This window comes from Apteryx rowi, unplaced genomic scaffold (genome assembly GCF_003343035.1).
Source record: "Apteryx rowi isolate R43461 unplaced genomic scaffold, aptRow1 scaffold_873, whole genome shotgun sequence".
Taxonomy (NCBI): domain Eukaryota; kingdom Metazoa; phylum Chordata; class Aves; order Apterygiformes; family Apterygidae; genus Apteryx; species Apteryx rowi.
In genome coordinates this window covers 164363-173400 of record NW_020451175.1, presented here as the reverse complement: position 1 = coordinate 173400, position 9038 = coordinate 164363, and positions in this window count along the sequence as shown.

The following is a 9038-nucleotide window of genomic DNA, read 5'->3' as shown; positions in this document are numbered from 1 at the left end:
CCGGCGGGGGCAGAGGCGACACCGCCGCCCCGGGGCTTCGGGCCGCTGTCAGAGCCCGGGCGCGGAGCCCGGGTTACGCTTGCAGGGCGCTCGCGACCGCCCGCTGCGCGGCCGTTGGCGGCGGCCGTTGGCACTGCTCGCGCACGGGCGCGGCGCCTCGCGCCCCTGAGGGGGTCCGCCATCACGGGGGGCCTCGCGGGCTCGCGGCCGTGCTGCTCCCGCTTCGCGGCTCCTTCTGCCCCGGCCTGCTACAGCTGAGCCTCCGCTTTGTTAGGGAGCCAACAGACGAGGCAAGGAACAGGCATCTCTAGTCGCTGACGACTGGGGGAGTTGCCCTGGTGATGAATGGGAGAGCCGCTTGCTTTATTTATTTATTTTTTTATTCCCCCCCCCCCCCGATGTATTTGCAGCAGAAGGGCAGGATGTTATACTCCAAATAAGAGAATTAGGTAGTGAAAACAGGGAAGGAAACAAAGTTTGGCTGGGCTAACTAGAAATAATTTGGAAAGGGATTTTATTAAAAAAAAAAAAAAACAGAAAAGAGACTTACAGGAGAGGCCAGTATCCTACCTTTTGAAAGTTGTCCTGAAAGGTGATTTGGATTATTAGTATGGCTAGCTCTTAAAATAATCCCATGCTGCAGATGGAGTCCAGGCAATGTTTACACTGAATTAAATCTCTTCCTTTTTGCTTGCGGTTTTAAAGGCAGTTAAAAATATAACATTGAAAACATTCCAGCTCTTGATATTTTTGACACTTTAAAAAAAATCAGTCTTTTCCATGTTACGTGCCAGGAAAAACAGGGTGTGGAAAGATAGATGGTAAAAAGTATGGATTTTGAAGCTTTTGAGACTATTCTACCTAATGGTAGTGTAACAGTAGTTTTGGGAAAACAAAGGTACAAGAGTACCTTGACTGGAACAGTCAGTCAGGTTGGACCCCTTGAATTACAAAGTCTAACAATTAATGTTGTCAAAGAAGTGACAGTGCTCTTCAGATACTGTATCTCTCTTACTGCTTTTTTTTTCTTTAAGTCTTAGGATAATTACAGAGCTAATATCTGTCATTATGTTTGCATAACTTCTTAAGGTGACCTATTGTTAATTAATTTGTGTGACTACTACCAGAAAAAAATAATCTGCTTCTGCACTTGGAAACATCAATCTGATTTGAATTGAATAGCGCTTGTTTTGGCCTCCTCACCAAAAGGATTTGTAAGCAGTGCTCGAAGCACATAGATATTCAGCATCATGTTTCCTAACTGGCTTTATGATAGAAGACTGTTGCTGGTGTTTCATGTGTTGGAAAAGTATGACAGTATGCACATACTATATCTATATAATATCTATATATAAGCACATACTGTATCTAGAGTTAGAGAACATACAGTCGTGTTTAGTGATAACAGAAATTCTGGATAAGTATTTGCTGGTAGTAGACCATAATTATTGGGGGGGAAAAAGGTATGGAAAGAAGCAGACAGCACATTTGGTTGCACAAGCAGTCTTTCAAAGGAAACCTAAACTTGAAGTTTCTTGTAGAAGGATTTAGGCTAGTGGCTGTGGAAAGTGAATACATTCAGCTTCCTCAGTCTCAGACAGCTCTGCTGTGCTTTCTGCTTTGAATTATAGGGATCCAGAATGAAAGAAAGCATGCTGTAGATTGTTGTGCTTCATCGTATGGAAAAAGTCATTTCCTGTTTGACAAAACTACAGCTAGGCAGCCCATCTGAAATTTGGCAAGTCTTTCTTGTTCCCCTTTTCCCCCAAAAGGCAGCTATGATATAAATCATGTTGTACTTAGCCTTTCTGTAACCATTAACCAAAAAAAGCACGGTTCATCAAAATACTTGATGTAGAGTGTTTAATTTTGGAAGCATCTGCCTCAACTGACTCAGCTTCCAGGCTGAAGTTAATATAAATTTTATTTCTGAAGAAAAGGGGTTCAACTCGTTTTGGCAACCTCCAGTTCCATTTTAGTTCTTCCAACTGCACTGTTGAGCCTCAGAGGTTTTCCTGGCTCCTCATCAGATAGCTTCCTTCCCGCCCCCCCCGCCCACCTCCCTTTCTGGCATTTAACCTGATTCTTGGACATTTGCCCTGGCTCACTAATTGCTCCTTCTTGTACTACTGTTACAGAGCCACTGGGGCCAGTCTCTTGCCATTTCGATTCAGGTTTCCAGGCTTGAAAATGCCTTGTCTACAGAGCTTTATTTATCATGCTGTCTCCTGATCTGACAGCTTCCTGAACTGTACAACTGCACATCTGTTTTGACAGAACAAGGGTACACGAAGGTGTTCCCCACCTGACATCTCTCTTCCCTTTTGTTTCTCTTGCTTCACTGGGAAGGAATTTTTGCTATATCTTGCGAATTCCTCTATATCTAAGAATGCTACAAAAACTCTGGACTGTAAATTCACACCTTTCCTATCCCCTGTTCTCCATTGTAATTTCAGCCAATCATGAGATAGCTGTGCTAACTGTAAAGGAAGAAAACCCTATGTTTTCCTGTAACATTCTGATTCTTGAACAGTGGTTAAGAATTTAGGTACCTAAAAACTTAAAATCCTTTTTATCAAAATGAAGCTATTTCATTCTAAACAAGACCTATCAGTCAACCCCTAAATTCACTATCTTCCCTCTCCAGCTTTTGTAAAGTACCCAAGCTATGGCCTGTGTCTGTAGGGAAATAACTTCCTGCAAGATCTTAGCACTTTGATTTTTTTTAATTTTTATTTTTTAATTTGAAATAACACATCTTTACTTCAACGCAAGCTGTCATTTGTTTTCTTAGCAGTCCTGTAAGAAAACCCCATGTGTATTCATAAGGATAAGGACTTTGCAGTGACTTATGGTGGCCTCAACAGTTTTAATTGTTTAGTCATTGTAAAAGTTGCCCCAAGTTAGTTCATTAGCATATTTTGGCTGAGTTCCAGAATTGGAGAAACAGTTTTACAAGCTCTCTTATCTAAACAGAGCCAAGATACTGCAGCAAGTTTTGGGTTTTTGCAGGGTAGAGGCAAAGGTCCCTAGCAGGAGGCATTTTGTATAAAGAATCTAGTTCTCATCTTCTGTGATTTTATTAGCTTACTATTTATTACTTTCTGCTTTAGGTAGAAACAAATGAAATGCTTCTGCTGTACATGTAAGTCAGTACAGCTTCATGTAAGTYGTTATTTGCGTACAAGGAGAAGAAACTTCTACATATTAGTTTGTTACATATCCAGCTGACAATTCTATTGTGTTTTATGAAGCAACTGATACTACAGCTTTTCTTTCAAAAGATTACAACAATACTTTTAGGGAGATCTGAGTAAAGCCAAAAGAGAGGGAGGCAAGCGAGGAACATCGGATCACTCCCTCCTCAGTGGCCTTGCATGATCTTACTGTAGTGCCCAGAGCCAGGACTTAAATTCTCTAATTTGGTACCACCATCAGTGATCTTAGACTAATAAAAACTAGCTGGCATATTTTGTGTTGGTTAATTCATCATCTAGGATTTCTTGAAAGAGCTGGCATGTGAAGAAGGTTCTCTCCCTCTGTTTTTAATGCCAGATCACTTTGAGGCTTAGGTAACTGTTTGCTAATAGTCATGCTTCTGCAATCTTTGTAAGACATAACTGCTGCACATACCACAGTCACCTAGCACTTGCTCAGAGGGCAGTTAGACTCGTCCTGGCTACTGTCTGTTTATCTTAGTGTAGAGTATCATGAGCCAAGAAAGTAGAGTAGCCTGTGTACCAAAAATCACTGACCGATACCGCAACCTTTACAGTGTGAGTATGCTGGTCTGACAGTGTTCTTGCTGGCTGGCACCTGCTCCAGAAGCTCCACACTTCCAATGACAGAAGTGTTGCTCACCTTCTGTGTCAACTAATGCTAAAATCCATAGTGATCTAGCTGCGCTTGCATAAGCATGGAAAGTTAATCTCTTTTTCCTCATGTACGCTGGAGAATTTGGGAGAAGGCAAAATGAGGATGAATATTGAAAATGTTGATTTACCAGGCTGGAACTCTTATCGTTTCAGTCGCACTTTCATACGTGTGACCACTTTCACAAGCTGGTACAGAGAATGTATTTAGTGGTCTTGTATCTCTGGGCAATTGTTTCCCTCTTTCTCCTTCCACCCTTTTCCATATAACTTTTCTAACACCAAGCTGATTTCTTGAACTTTTAGCCCAGAACTAAGTTTCTGAAGCATAAGCATCTATTACATTTTCAAAGCATCTTTCAGTATGTTATCTGTGCTGGAAGGTTGTGACAAAAATAGATGAGTCTTCTGTGGCCCCTAATGTCATCCAGATTTGTTTCATGATCCAGCTGTTTTGCAGGCCTAGAATGGCTGCAGCACCATGCATGACTCTCAGCAAATACCTCGAGTTAACTGAGTGCCACTGTTCCTCTTCTTTGGTTACCTCATCCTCACTGCAGCATTGCCAGTCACTAAGTTAATAGTGGAAGCTGTGTAAACACAGAACTGTGAATGCAGTTCCTGAAGAAGGTAGGTGCCAGGACTCCAGAGCTGAACAAGATCTGCATTTGACAGTGAGACGGCAGAGTAAAAAGTAGCATGAATAACTGAGGGTATTTTAAGAAGTTGCAAAGTTTTATGAGAGGTAGAAGCACAGGAATCAAGCTCTCTGATTCCCTGAGCAGTGTTTCCATACCACAAAGAACAGAGATGGTGGAACACAGGACACTTGGGTGTCTACCTTTGTCCACCGTGCTCCTGTGGTAAGGATGCATGTAATTACTAAAAGCAGCCAATCACATGTCCACCATTAGCCTTGCAATGTCAGGTAAGACTTCTGAGTTAAGACAGGCTTGAGACTAAATCACCTTAATGGGTAGTATCTCCTCCACTTGATGAGGGTATAGACCTTGCCATTCTCTGACACCTACTCCTAGGGAAACCCAGCATCTCTTCTCTCTATCTGGTTCTGTTTTCATGTCGTGTGGTCTGGGCCATGTATATATTTTAATCTCTTCCAGGCTAATAGGGTCATTTAAGATAAGTGCTAAACCCCACATGAAAGAATCTTTGTCCTCCTAGTCTGCTGAAGATTAAATGGCTTCTTATCTGTATGTGGGCCTAGCAGCAGGAGACTGTTGCTTCACTGTCTTTGCATGTGTCTAGACAGTCTAGGCCTTCTGGCTGAGGGCTCTTGGCATGCTGCAGCCTTCAAGAGGAACTTTCTCTTTCCCAGCAAGCCTTCAATTGCTGATACAAGTGTTAGGCTTAAATGGAGAAGTAGGTATGGAAAATGGGGTTAACTGAGCAGAGAAAAATCTGGAAATAGAATTTGAGGGAATATAAATGTAACCTGAATGGGTTACTTTTGAAATATACTATAAAGTACGAGCCATCTTTTAGGAAAGTAGATGGAAAAACAACAGTGTATGAAAGGCAAACATCTTTTTGATCTCTGTAATAGTTCGCTTGTGTTTAGCATCTGATCTGATGCTAGTTGATGCCCCTGGATTCTCCTCACTTAGTTCAGTAGAAGATAGTTCAGATATTTATCTCACAACAAATTCACTGCCTTTCTCACTACCATCCTTCTTAATCCAAATGTGTCTGAAACACGCACAGAATTAAGGTCTGTTTTTGTTTGTTTGTTTTTCCCCAATTTTTTTAAGGGATATTAAGTATTTGAGAGGTACTGAACAGCTCAAAGAGTTGGATATCACATAGGTAAACTTTTTTGTTAACGATAATGCCATGTAACTTAGTGTTAAACAGTTTGTGTAGAAGAAAGACAACAGAGAGTTCAGCGAGCTTTGTCCATCATCATTTAATAGGGAAGCTTCACTTATTTACCTGAAGGTACATACAGAATTTCTTTTGCTTAGCCTTAAGAACTTTGTCATCAAGCTAAAGGATTAACCCCTTTATCTCCTACTTTAAAAGGCTTTAAAGCAGCAAATTTTCAGTATAGCAATAACCTTTATGCTTGGCCTATTAAAGATTTATGCTTTCAAAAGAAATGAAAATGCTGTGCACCTTCTGAGTGCAGTTAAATCACAATCACTGGTAAAGTCCTGTTCTGATAATGCTTTTAAGATGCATTTGCGAGCATGGGAACCCATTTGTTGGTGGTTTTGTGACTGCAAGGCTGCTGTTGGCTGCTCTGAGTGGTGCCTATGTCAGATATGCTGGCACTTTTCCACCAGTGTTTTCCATTTAGAAATTCTGATGCTGTTTTGCAACAAGCTGCCCTCCATGTAGCAAACATAGTTTGTGATTTTTATTTATGTATATATGTATATATTCTGCAGCTGGTTGCTGGAGTCAAGTGTGTGACCAGATTTTTGTTCGTGTCTTTTTTTTTTTTTTTCCTTTCTTTCTTTCCCCTATGAAATATACTGCATGAGGCACAGTTTCTTTTAAATTGGTTCTTTAAAACTGGTGAACAAAGGTTTATTTATTTGGCTTCTTTCTGGAAGAAAGCTTTGTGTGCTGAAAACAAAAGCTGATCAGATATGTATCTCTTCTAATGCATGTGGATGATAAATAGCCTTGAAGCTTTTTCTCTAAAACTTCCACTCATAATTCACTTTCGTGGATATTGAAGTAGTTTATGCCTTTCCTCTTATTTTCTTCAAACATGTGAGAATTTCTTTGTTGTAGAGAAGACAAGATTATCTCTCAGATATTGCAGATTTTGTTGGTGATAAACATGAATTGGGTGCATCAGACAGGAGCTGTTGTACAGCATTGTTCTGCTGCTGCTCGCTTGGTCCCCTCCGTGCCTTCTGCGTGAGGCCATAAGATATGGAAGCCACAAACTTCACTTCCCTAACAGTAGGCAGAACCTTATAATTGTCTACTTGGTTTTAGCTTCAAATAAACTTCCAATAATGACAGTCATTAACTCGCTGAAGCTCTGTATCCTTGAACCATGTCTTACAAAAGAGATTGCTAGATCCTCTGGATCCTGAACCTGGGCAAAGCTTATCAGAACTACTGGCTCTGAGGTCTCCTGTGGCATATTTCCTGTGATATAATGAATCATGCTTTTAAGAAGAAAAATCTGTGCTGCTTCCCTTTCAGGGAACTGCTCTTATATAATGAGTGTCTGCTACTTCCATTTTTTGGAATAATTATCATTAATTAGTTTTAGGACCATTTTGTCTACCTAAGCTGGATATTGAGGTTATATGCCAACAAGTTCGATGGCAGTTGAGAAGACATTGAATTCTACTGAGTGGAAAGCTAATTAGCTCCATTCTATAGGAAATGATCTATCTGGGTGTATGGCACCCTTACATCTTTGCTGTGTCTTCTACATGGTACTTTTCTATCCCTCTTCAGGCAGCCTTTTGTCAGCAGGGCTGCTAGCAGCAATGTCCTTGCTGAGTTAAGAAGGTACACAATTTTAGGTGAAGAGGTGTTTACTCCCAATGTTGTCTATAGTTAAGTACACGAAATTAATGAAGTGGCAGTCCCAGGTCCAGTATGATGATGTTCTTTGCTCACCTCCAGATTTAAAACTGGTTCATGGCTCTTTTGCATGTCCTGCAAATGGATCTGTATCACAGAACGGCTGAGGTTGGAAGGGACCTCTGGAGATCATCTAGTCCAACCCCCCTGCTCAAGCAGGGTCACCTAGAGCACGTTGCACAGGATTGCGTCCAGGCGTGTTTTGGATATCTCCAGAGAAGGAGACTCCACAACCTCTCTGGGCAACCTGTTCCAGTGCTCTGTCACCCTCCCAGTGAAAAAGTTTTTCCTCATGTTCAGATGGAATTGTTTGTGTTTCAGTTTGTGCCCGTTGCCTCGCGTCCTGTCGCTCAGCACCACTGAAGAGAGTCTGGTCCCATCCTCTTGACACCCTCCCTTCAGATATTTGTACACATTGATAAGATCTCCTCTCAGCCTTCTCTTCTCCAGGCTAAACAGGCCCAGCTCTCTCAGTCTTTCCTCATAAGAGAGATGTTCACAGTCCTTTAATCTACAAGGAATATTTGGATTTACAGTGTGGCCTGCTTGTTACCAATGCAAGGTTTTCTGTTGTTTTTCACTGCAACACCATGTCTAATGGTCAATAGGAGCTCGTTTAAACTAACCATACCTGTAAAGTTAGCTGACCTGTGGTCTGTCCCAGTTTATTACTGGGATCAGTTTTTCCCCTGCTCTCCAGCAAGTACTCCTTGTGAACAGTGAGAAGCTGTCTCAGCTGCAGTAGCAAATGAGTCAGCCAGAGCCTTCTGACAAGAAATCAGAATTCTGTTTAAACTCCTTAGGTAAAATCAGCTGACAGCTATGCCAGCGTGTCTGGAACTTTAAAGCTGTGTGACAGCACATAGGAGTGTTGCACTTTTTGCTGGACTTCATTTCTGTTCTCTGTTGCTATGGTTAGTTGTGTACTAATTCATCCAGACCCCATGTAGACAGAAGGATTACAGTCTTGCCTCAAGTTTGTGAGAGTTAATGTGGTGGCCAGGCTTGCTGAATGAAGAGTTCCAGTCTCTGTTTCCTCCTCGACTGTGATTCCTGTCATGGATGCTTCAGAAATAGGGTGCAAATTCCATTAATTTCGGATGCAAAGGGTACAGTCCTAAAATGGTTTTGAAATAATTTGACGGAGCACCTGCTGTAAGATATCCCACCTAAGTTATATGACATTCCCATGTGGTCAGCAGTGCTCCACAGTGCAAATACTGATAGATATTAGAACAGTAAGTAAAAGGCAGACTTTACTCACGTTGTTTCCCTTAAATAGTAATGAATCTGAGTATCTTTTTCCTAGCAGTGAGAGAACCTAGCGTTACACTTTCCTGTATCAAACTTCCTTTTTGGTCAGAATGTGTAATCCAACAGAGCTCAGACTTTTCATTTTAGACAGTCTCTGATCTGCCCAGTTCTTCTGGTTTCAAAAGTGTTTTTATCTGTCCTCACCTTAGATACTAAGATCTTGACCAGTGAAGAGTTAGGCAGATGAACTCTTGTTTTTATATCTCCAGACAGGAGTGTAGGATCACTCTCATACTACAAAGACTTTGCTGCTTAAAAACCCTCTGTGTATCTATAGCT